Here is an 8,410-nt window from a genome sequence, read left to right on the forward strand (position 1 = left end):
CACGTTTTGTCCACAGGCCACGTCTTGGATCTGCGTCAGTGGTTCAGCGGTTATTTTACGTACCTGTCCATAGCGAGCCTGATTTTGCTCTTTGCCGTAATCGTATCGGACTAAATTTTTTTGCTTGTACACCTGAAAAGAAAGATATGTTGAAAGTAAGCCGAGCATTAAAAAGCGACCAGGCAAAATGATATCTTCTGGCGAATTACACAGCTCACATTTCGTTCTGGATGCTGGTATGAGCGCTGATCCTTGGCTGAATTGAGCGATTGCGTAAACATAAGCTCACGTTACTTAATATTTGCTGGGATAACGATGCGCACAAAATATTCTGTAAAATTTGCAGATTTTCTACAAGCCATTCATGCCACTTTAATCGTACTCCATAGCTCGTCCATTATTGCAGAACACGCGTTTGCTTAATGTATGACTTTGTCCTTGTTTAAAGCGGCTAATGCATTGCTCATCCTGCACACTTCAAAATTGTTTGGCACGTTCTTTCGTACAAAATCTGCTGTTGCTTTGCGAATGTAACATGCCAGAAACCGCTCTCTTGCTGGTTTATATAAAAAATACAAGCACAACACGCAGAGAGTCAATCATGTTACGACACAGAAACCATGTACTTAATTAACTCGTCATTTCGTCATCTGTACAAATGCTAAGCCGCTAACGTACACTCAGCCGTTAGCTGTCACCATATACTTGCGACATCTTGCATTATGTGCCACGCCTATGCGGTCTTGCAAATCACGTTTTCTGGTGTTATTTCTCCAGGAAGTTGTTTTTAAAGCAAATCTTTTTACCTCTACCCCCCAAGGGTTCTTTCGCGACCGTTGGTGTCACCAGAAAACTCCCAGGAACAAATAAAAGAAATTACTGCACCGCCAGGAATCGAACCTGGAACTGACAGAGGTACAAAGCAAGAGCCCGTTATCTTACCGATTGAGCTACGAGCCGACTTTTTTTTTTTTTTAAAAAAGAGCTACGAGCCGACGCGAAGACGGGGAAGAAAAGTGGTGCACTCACCAAGCCCATCTACGGGTTTAACCCCTGCATTCTTGCTGAATGCCACGCGATAGCGATTAAAGGAAGCTCACACCAACCCATGGCATCTCACTTCTAGTACCCCAGTATGCTAAAGCCTGTGGCTTCCAGCACACACGTAAAAATTCTCACCTCCTTGTCGTCCGCCGTCCCGACAAACGACACCCCAAAGAACACATGAAATGCTCCTTGATGGCCAGGCCATCACTCCAAGCACCAGCATCAAGATCCTGTGCCTACATCTTCAGACCAACACCAAGAGTGACGGATCCTTGCAGCGCCTCAAACACACTATCAATAAAATCATACACATGATCAGGCGAGTTTACACCAAGAAGCGAGGCCTCAAGGAATCTGATACCTTTCGATTAGTTAAAGCTTTTGTCCTCTTGAGAATCACTTACGTCAACCCCCTGACTTCTTCTCGGCAAGGAGGACTTAAGATGCTTTATAAAATGATTAGAAAGGCGGTTGAGCAAGCCATTTGTCTTCCCATGAGTCCGTCCAGCGAAAGGTTGCTTAGCACGAGGCTCTACAACACGGTGGAAGAGCGGTTGAAGGGCCATCTTTCTATCAAGAAGCAACGAATGAGCAGAACTTCGGCGGGTCGCAGCATCCTTCTCCAGATTAGCTGGGCAGCACAGAATGCAAATCCGCTTGATATACTCCTGTGACTTCTGGCGACAAGAAATTAAGATGCTCCCTTTGCTTTGAAATATAAACACCTTATACTACGGGGGTCGCCGACAAGCACGGGTTTCAGCACTGAACACCAGCCTCGGTGGGCATCATACAGTTATCTATACAGACGCCTCCCAACATTGAGGGCAGCAGTACGCTATCATTGTGGCTACCTCCAGAACGAACTTTCTTGCGTGTGCCTCACTAGAGACCGAAGAAATGACGGCAGCAGAAAAGGCAGCCATCGCCTTGGCTCTCACTCTAACAGGGGTTTGTAAGGTAGTCACCGATTCCCAACGAGCCTACCAGAATAACCAGTCAGGTTTGGTGTCCCGACCTGCACTGCGTGTGCTAATCACCACTCACGAAATAATTCCATTCAGCTAATCTGGACACCACCTCACGCTTCCATTGAGGGCAACGAACACGCCCACCAAGCCTGCACTTTCACCCCCGTGCTATGGAGCTGCACGGGGACAGTCACCGGCTTGTCTCGTTCAGGCACATAACTCAGCATTATCGCCTTCTGAGACAGACCGTATCTTCGCCTTACCCTGACCTTTCCATAGATCATCAAACTAGCCTACGGCTCATACAATCCGGCTCCTTCCCACACCCGACGCGTCTTCACCTAGTGCACCCGAATCGCAACGACGCTGAATGTAAATTTTGCTCAGAAGTAGGAACAATGCCACATAATCGGGGTGTGCGACTTTAGCTCTGAGCACCCTCCTCTCTTTCCGTCAACTACCGAACAAGATGAATGTGAGATGCTGCGGTCCAGCCCCTCTCTGCCTACCCAGTTTCAGTTGATCGGCAGAGCACAGGCGGCGCGGACTGAATATGCGCTACAGTTAAGAAGGAACCGCTCCCCTGTGGGGCACTCTGTGCCGTTCAGAAATCCGAATAGAAGTATTTCCTCATGCTCTCACCCCTCCTCCTGCTCCTCCCCCGTCTCTGCAGCCGATCTCATCGCCTCCGTCCGCGACGACAGAGACGGAGAAGTCAGGTCGTCTAACCGGGCTTGAGCTTTAATTTTACATAAAAAAGAGTTTCCACTCATTTGCTACACCAATGCAGCTCAATCTACCACCGTTCTTGCATCGTGCATTAATTCAACCTTGCCAAGAATATCTCTTTGAAGTAATAGAGGGTGTGGTTAAGTGCATTCCACTTCTATCTGGTTTCACTATTTGTAGAGAGACGTGAGTGAATTTAAGTGACGTCGCATGGGTAATCATTGTCGGTGTCGTTTACAGCTTTGCTTTCCAACCACATTCACAGTGTGGATTGGCGCAAATTTTTTTTCTTCTTTTTTTCCCGTCATTAAAACTCGGGGTGATAAATGGGGTCTCCAAGTGTCCGAAGTGCCAGCCGAAAGTGTCTTTTTAGTTTGTCTGAAATAGCAATTTGTTAACTAAAGCGAAAACTTGTGTGCTATTCACACGATTGAAAAGCATGCACTAAAAGGAGCAAGTACAAATAATTCCCTCCACCCATGTACTTGAGGGAAGTCTGTTCAGTGCTTTAGCTTCACAGTTCAGATCAGGGCCGATCAGAAATCAATTCTTGTGGTTTATACGTGAGTTAACAGTTGCCTATTCCTCCCGCATTGTAATATTTTAGATTTTTGCTGTTAATCAGTTATCGCTCCATTTCGCTCAAAACATAAGAACACAAAACTCTCCACACCTTCAAAAATACGAAGCGCGGCTTGGAATGACCTGTTTTGGATATTACGTCCTAAGAAAGATATATGTTTTCAGTTCACACCTAAAAAGGTTTCATTTTAGTGTTACACTCTCTGCCTGCAATTAATAATGGGGGAGAAAACGCCTATGCAACATTTTAAGGCACCGTCACACTAGCCCGACCATCGGCCGATTTGGTTGGCCAACACCGTGTCGGCGAGCTGTCGGCGCCCATGTCACACCGCGCCGACGGCGACCATTGGCCAACCGTCTGCGTCGGCGAGAAATCGGCGGGGCGTCGGTGTCTGCGCGATGTCGGCCGACGCGCTTGTCACACCACGCCGACGGCCGCGCGACGACCCACTCTGCCGACTCGCCTCTCCGCCGGGTATCTCCTTTCTCTACTCAAACTTGGAGTATCGTGTCGCCGCTGCCGCGACTAAAGCCGTTCGTGCGTACTGGCGTGTGCGCTGCTTGTACTGTGTGTACTCCTCAACTTCTTGTTAGATCACGGACAAAGAAGAAAAAAGAGCTGTGTTCGCTGCTGCCGCGGCAGTAATAATACGGATGTTATGGATGAACCCCCGGCGAAAAGACCTCTGTAGCACGTAAACTATGTATATAAATTAGTGCGTACCTCAGCGGAAATTTAACCTTCTTTAATAGAGAAGGTCTTACAGAAGGTCCGCATTTTCGTGAAACACGATGCAAGGAAAGGGAAATCAATTGTGGCTCCAGACGCCACTCGCTGTTTCGAAGGAAATTTTCCATTACAAAGGTAGTAGCTTCTCAAAATCACGCAGAAAACGATTCACAAATTGGGTACGCAAACCATGCCCCTTTAAAAACTGCTGGTTTACAGAAAGCGCTCGCAAAAATATGCCTGCCTGGCTGCGACTGCGATTTCCCAGTGCGGGGATAGTGCTCGCCGTACTTTGGTTTTACGTTTTACGTTAAAAACCTTGGCCGATATTGAACCCTTATTAGCCTACGTAACTCTTCTTCTGCACGAAACTGGCCTTTTATTTTCTACAGGTGAGCCGATCGCCCACTCATGTGCAGTTTGCAGCTCCGGGGTAGCGGCGTCGCCGAAGAGCACGTCCGAAGCGTCGGAAGCCAAAATACGGATTGCATCAGCGCTAGTGTTGAGTTGTATGGTCTTCATTGATCTTACTGAGTTTATTACACTCCAGAAACTACCAAAATAGAGCCGCATTCATTGCGGCACGAATGTTGTAGGAGAGCAGTTTTCACGCCTTGATCGATTCCCGGCGACGCGTCGGGCGACTGGTCGGCCCGCCGCCAAGGCAAGTCACAATGAGCGAGAATGTTGCAGGAGGGATGAAGAAAGCCGTTCTGCATTGCTCTTCCCCCGGCAATCTTCAGCTGCACGCCGCGCATCGTGGGGCCGCTTTGTTGTGGGTCCGAGACGTGGCTATTCAATGAAGGTTGCACCACCGAAGCCAACCGACTGACCTGTGCGAGAAGAGGAAACGTACCTTCTCTTTCAGAGTGTGTGGAGTTCAATTTCAGTACCACAGATTTTCGTGATTGGTGCATCCTGACTTCAGCCGAGAAAAAGGGTGAAAGGGGGCGGACCCATCCTGGTTATCTAATCTCGCGCGCGCAGGAGCGCAGAACCCCGTTCACTCAGTGAAATGCTCTTTAAATATCTGTACATAAAGTTTCTTCCTTTGCCCACTCGTCCCCAATGTTTGCCCCAACTAAGGACCAACGCACGCCGTCACCGGTCACGCTACCAGATCCGCAACAGCAGGAATAATATAGGTCGTCTACGCTTGTACCAGAGTCTGCAATGCCTGAAAATGTTTCAAATGATACTTCGAGTTAATCTAATATAAATGCATCATCAGCTAAACAGAAATTCAAAACCGGTACTTTCGAAGGACGGAAGAGATACCGCATAGACGTGTCGGAAGGCATCACTGGCATTTTATGCAACAATAAACCATTTTAGATGTCACAGATTGTAGCAAAAGGATATAGGCAACTCGAAAAAAAAAACGATATCTAAAAGCGTGGAACTCCCCGAGCCCGCCCTTGCAAAGCCAGATGCATTTTGAGTCGGGTTAGGATTAAATTAAATTTTTAATGCCTGATCACACCTCCATACTTTAGTCTCTCCTGAAGAATTGGACACCCAATCCATACAAGTTACATAACATCACCCGCAAACGACATGTTTTCGTCTGGGTGCATATTTATGTTTATAAAGGCGTCTACGTTTACTAGTAGGTTTACGAGAAAGATTTGGCGGCTGTACAAACTTTGTCAGCACATTATGGTTGCCTAAAATAGTTTTAATCCAAACTGTTTCGAGATCACTTGAATTATCAGGTACGAAAAAGTTGTTTTTCATACATATAGCTACCCCGCCCTCTCTAGTGAGCCGGTCCTTTCTGGTTACGGAATATCGAGGGGCGTTATTTCAACATCAGACACGTGTGAGTGCAACCATGTTTCTATTACCAACGCGCCTGGATCGGGTTCGACTATAATGTTTTCTTGACTATTGTGTTTATTGAGCATTCTCCGTGCATTCAAGTAAGAAATGTACAAATATTCGGGTTCATTTTCTTCAAGTGAGTCTTTATTCGAAGCCGAACAAAGCTTGTCTAAAGGGGCCGCGTACGGTGTACACGCGGCTGTTTACTTTATCCCAGGCGCAGAGCAAATTGATGAAAGGACAGACAACCGATTTTTGTCGACTATTTGTTCTTTATTCCAAAGAAAAGGGTATCCCTTAAGAAAACCTTAACGCGAAGCGGTTTTGCTGATAGCGCCCTAGAACGTTTTAAATATAATTTTTACGTGTATGACCTCTCAAAAATGATGCTGGAAACCATTGCACACAGCAGCGGGGCAACATATTTTTGTCTGTGTGCGAGATGAAAAGCGCTTTTTAAAATCTTGTCACCAGCTAAAAAATATTAATTGCAGGCTTTCTAATTCTTTTATGAGCTGTTTTTATTCATTAGTAGCGGCCAGCTGTATGCATTGATGGTATCGTATGACGTACTGTATTTGGTACGAAGGCGTCATCTGTTGGGATGGACAAGAGGTAGAATGCTGGCTTCATGTTGTGCAGGTCGGCCGTTCGATTCTTCCCGGGCGGGTGGTTTCTTTTTTTAAGCTGCCGTTGCCGGTTTAGAAAACCGAAAACGACTATTTCGGCAGAGGAAACGCCCCTTACTCAGACAAAATCGTTACACAACGTACGTACAACATAGGACCGGCCGTATATAGAGAAAGCGCCCGGGGTCGTTTAACGTATTCCGTGAGGTAAGTGCCGCGCGTCATACATCGCCGAAAGCAAAAATCTCCCCGAGAGGATTCCGCAACACTAAAACGACGTACCAAAATAGAATAAAGAACGCAGCGCAGTCGCCGAGCACTGTGAAGTGGCCGGCCACAAAATTGACTTCTCCGGAACGGCCATTCTCGAAAGGGAAACAAACCGGAGGAAGCGGCTTTTCCACTAGTCATGGCATACCCAAAGATGCAGATGGAGCCCTAAATGGACACTGAAGTGAATTTGTCAAGCTCCCGGTTTTGCTTGCACTGCCTAGGCTGGCTTAAATTACCACACTTTTCATCGTTTATCCGGTTGATAAGTGCGTAATTATTTTATAAAGCGGGAAAGAAGAAAAACTACCATGCGCGGTCAGTGGCGGCTGCACCAACTAAAGGATGTGACGGCAGGAGAAGATGCACCTTGATTGGACGGTGTCCAAGGTTAGCATTCAAACAAGTTTCGGTTCTGTAAAACAACATGCTTGACATCTGACGGCATCGTTGGATGGGCCTTCTCGATATCTCAGTAATCGTCGTACCGCGCTCCTGCCATGTTGTCGGCTGTGAAATGCCTAAGATAAGCCTCCCAGGATGGCTTGGAATTGTAGCGAGCACTAGCTGAGGCCTACGCAGTGGATGAACGCCCTCCACGTCACCGCAGACGCTCAAATGCCATGCGCTTTTCCTGCATATTTGGAGCTTGCCTCACTCATGGCTGTATCATATAAAGCGTATTCGCACCAGGCGAAGCGTCTGCTGATTCTTGCCTGTGCCCACTGCCCGCAAATATTCGGTGCTTGTGGAAGCAGCACGCCAACGAGAACTCGCTAGCGCGTCAGTGCCAGTCGGCGCGCGTTCTGCGAACTCGCTCGTGAGCAGTGAATGTTACGGCCAAAAATGGTGAACTCAGTTTAGAAAAAATCGGCCGCAAACGGAAAAATCAACTTACAAAAAAGCACGTACCCTCGGGGATTTGAACTTGTGACATGCAAAACAATAATCCTAGTGCCTCAGACCACTCGGCCACGAAGCAGCACTGGTTCGATGGATATTTAACGTATATAATGTACAACCAGTCTACACTTTTATTTAGTTTTAGCATTTCAAGTAGCTTAGGTGACTATTTGTTTTATAGATCTCATGCAGTAAGCGTCCCCCCAAACTTCCACAATATCTCACGTCTAGCAGTTGCATTTCTTAGACGGAAAAGCGTTTGCACATGTGTGGTCGGGCTGCTGACCGCTGTGCTTGTTCTCCCAGCGCAAAAAAGTGCTTCCTGCCTCCTAGTTTTTCATTTCATTTCATTTCATTTATTCGTCCTTAAGGGCCAGGATGCATTACATAAGGGGGGCGTACATCAAGGTTGTAACATCTTCGCAAACTGTAACTAGGAGTAAAAAAAAGGAAATAAAAAGACAAAAATCAGCACTCAAGTGATGGCGTACATCGGGGTTCCAACAACTTCGTAAAAAAGTAAAAATGATCACAAGTTATCAAGGGACTACAAAAGAGGAAATAAAAAGGAAGGAAATGAACACTCAAGTGACAAGGCGTACGTCGAGGTTATAACACATAAAAAAGCGACAATGGTCACACATAGTAACTAGAAACAACACTAGAAGGAAATAAAAGCAGGAATAAACACTCAAGTGACAACAGCAAGACTAAGAATAAGT

This window comes from Haemaphysalis longicornis, unplaced genomic scaffold (genome assembly GCF_048455015.1).
Source record: "Haemaphysalis longicornis isolate Haplotype H1 unplaced genomic scaffold, Haemaphysalis longicornis Haplotype H1 scaffold_6, whole genome shotgun sequence".
Lineage (NCBI taxonomy): Eukaryota > Metazoa > Arthropoda > Arachnida > Ixodida > Ixodidae > Haemaphysalis > Haemaphysalis longicornis.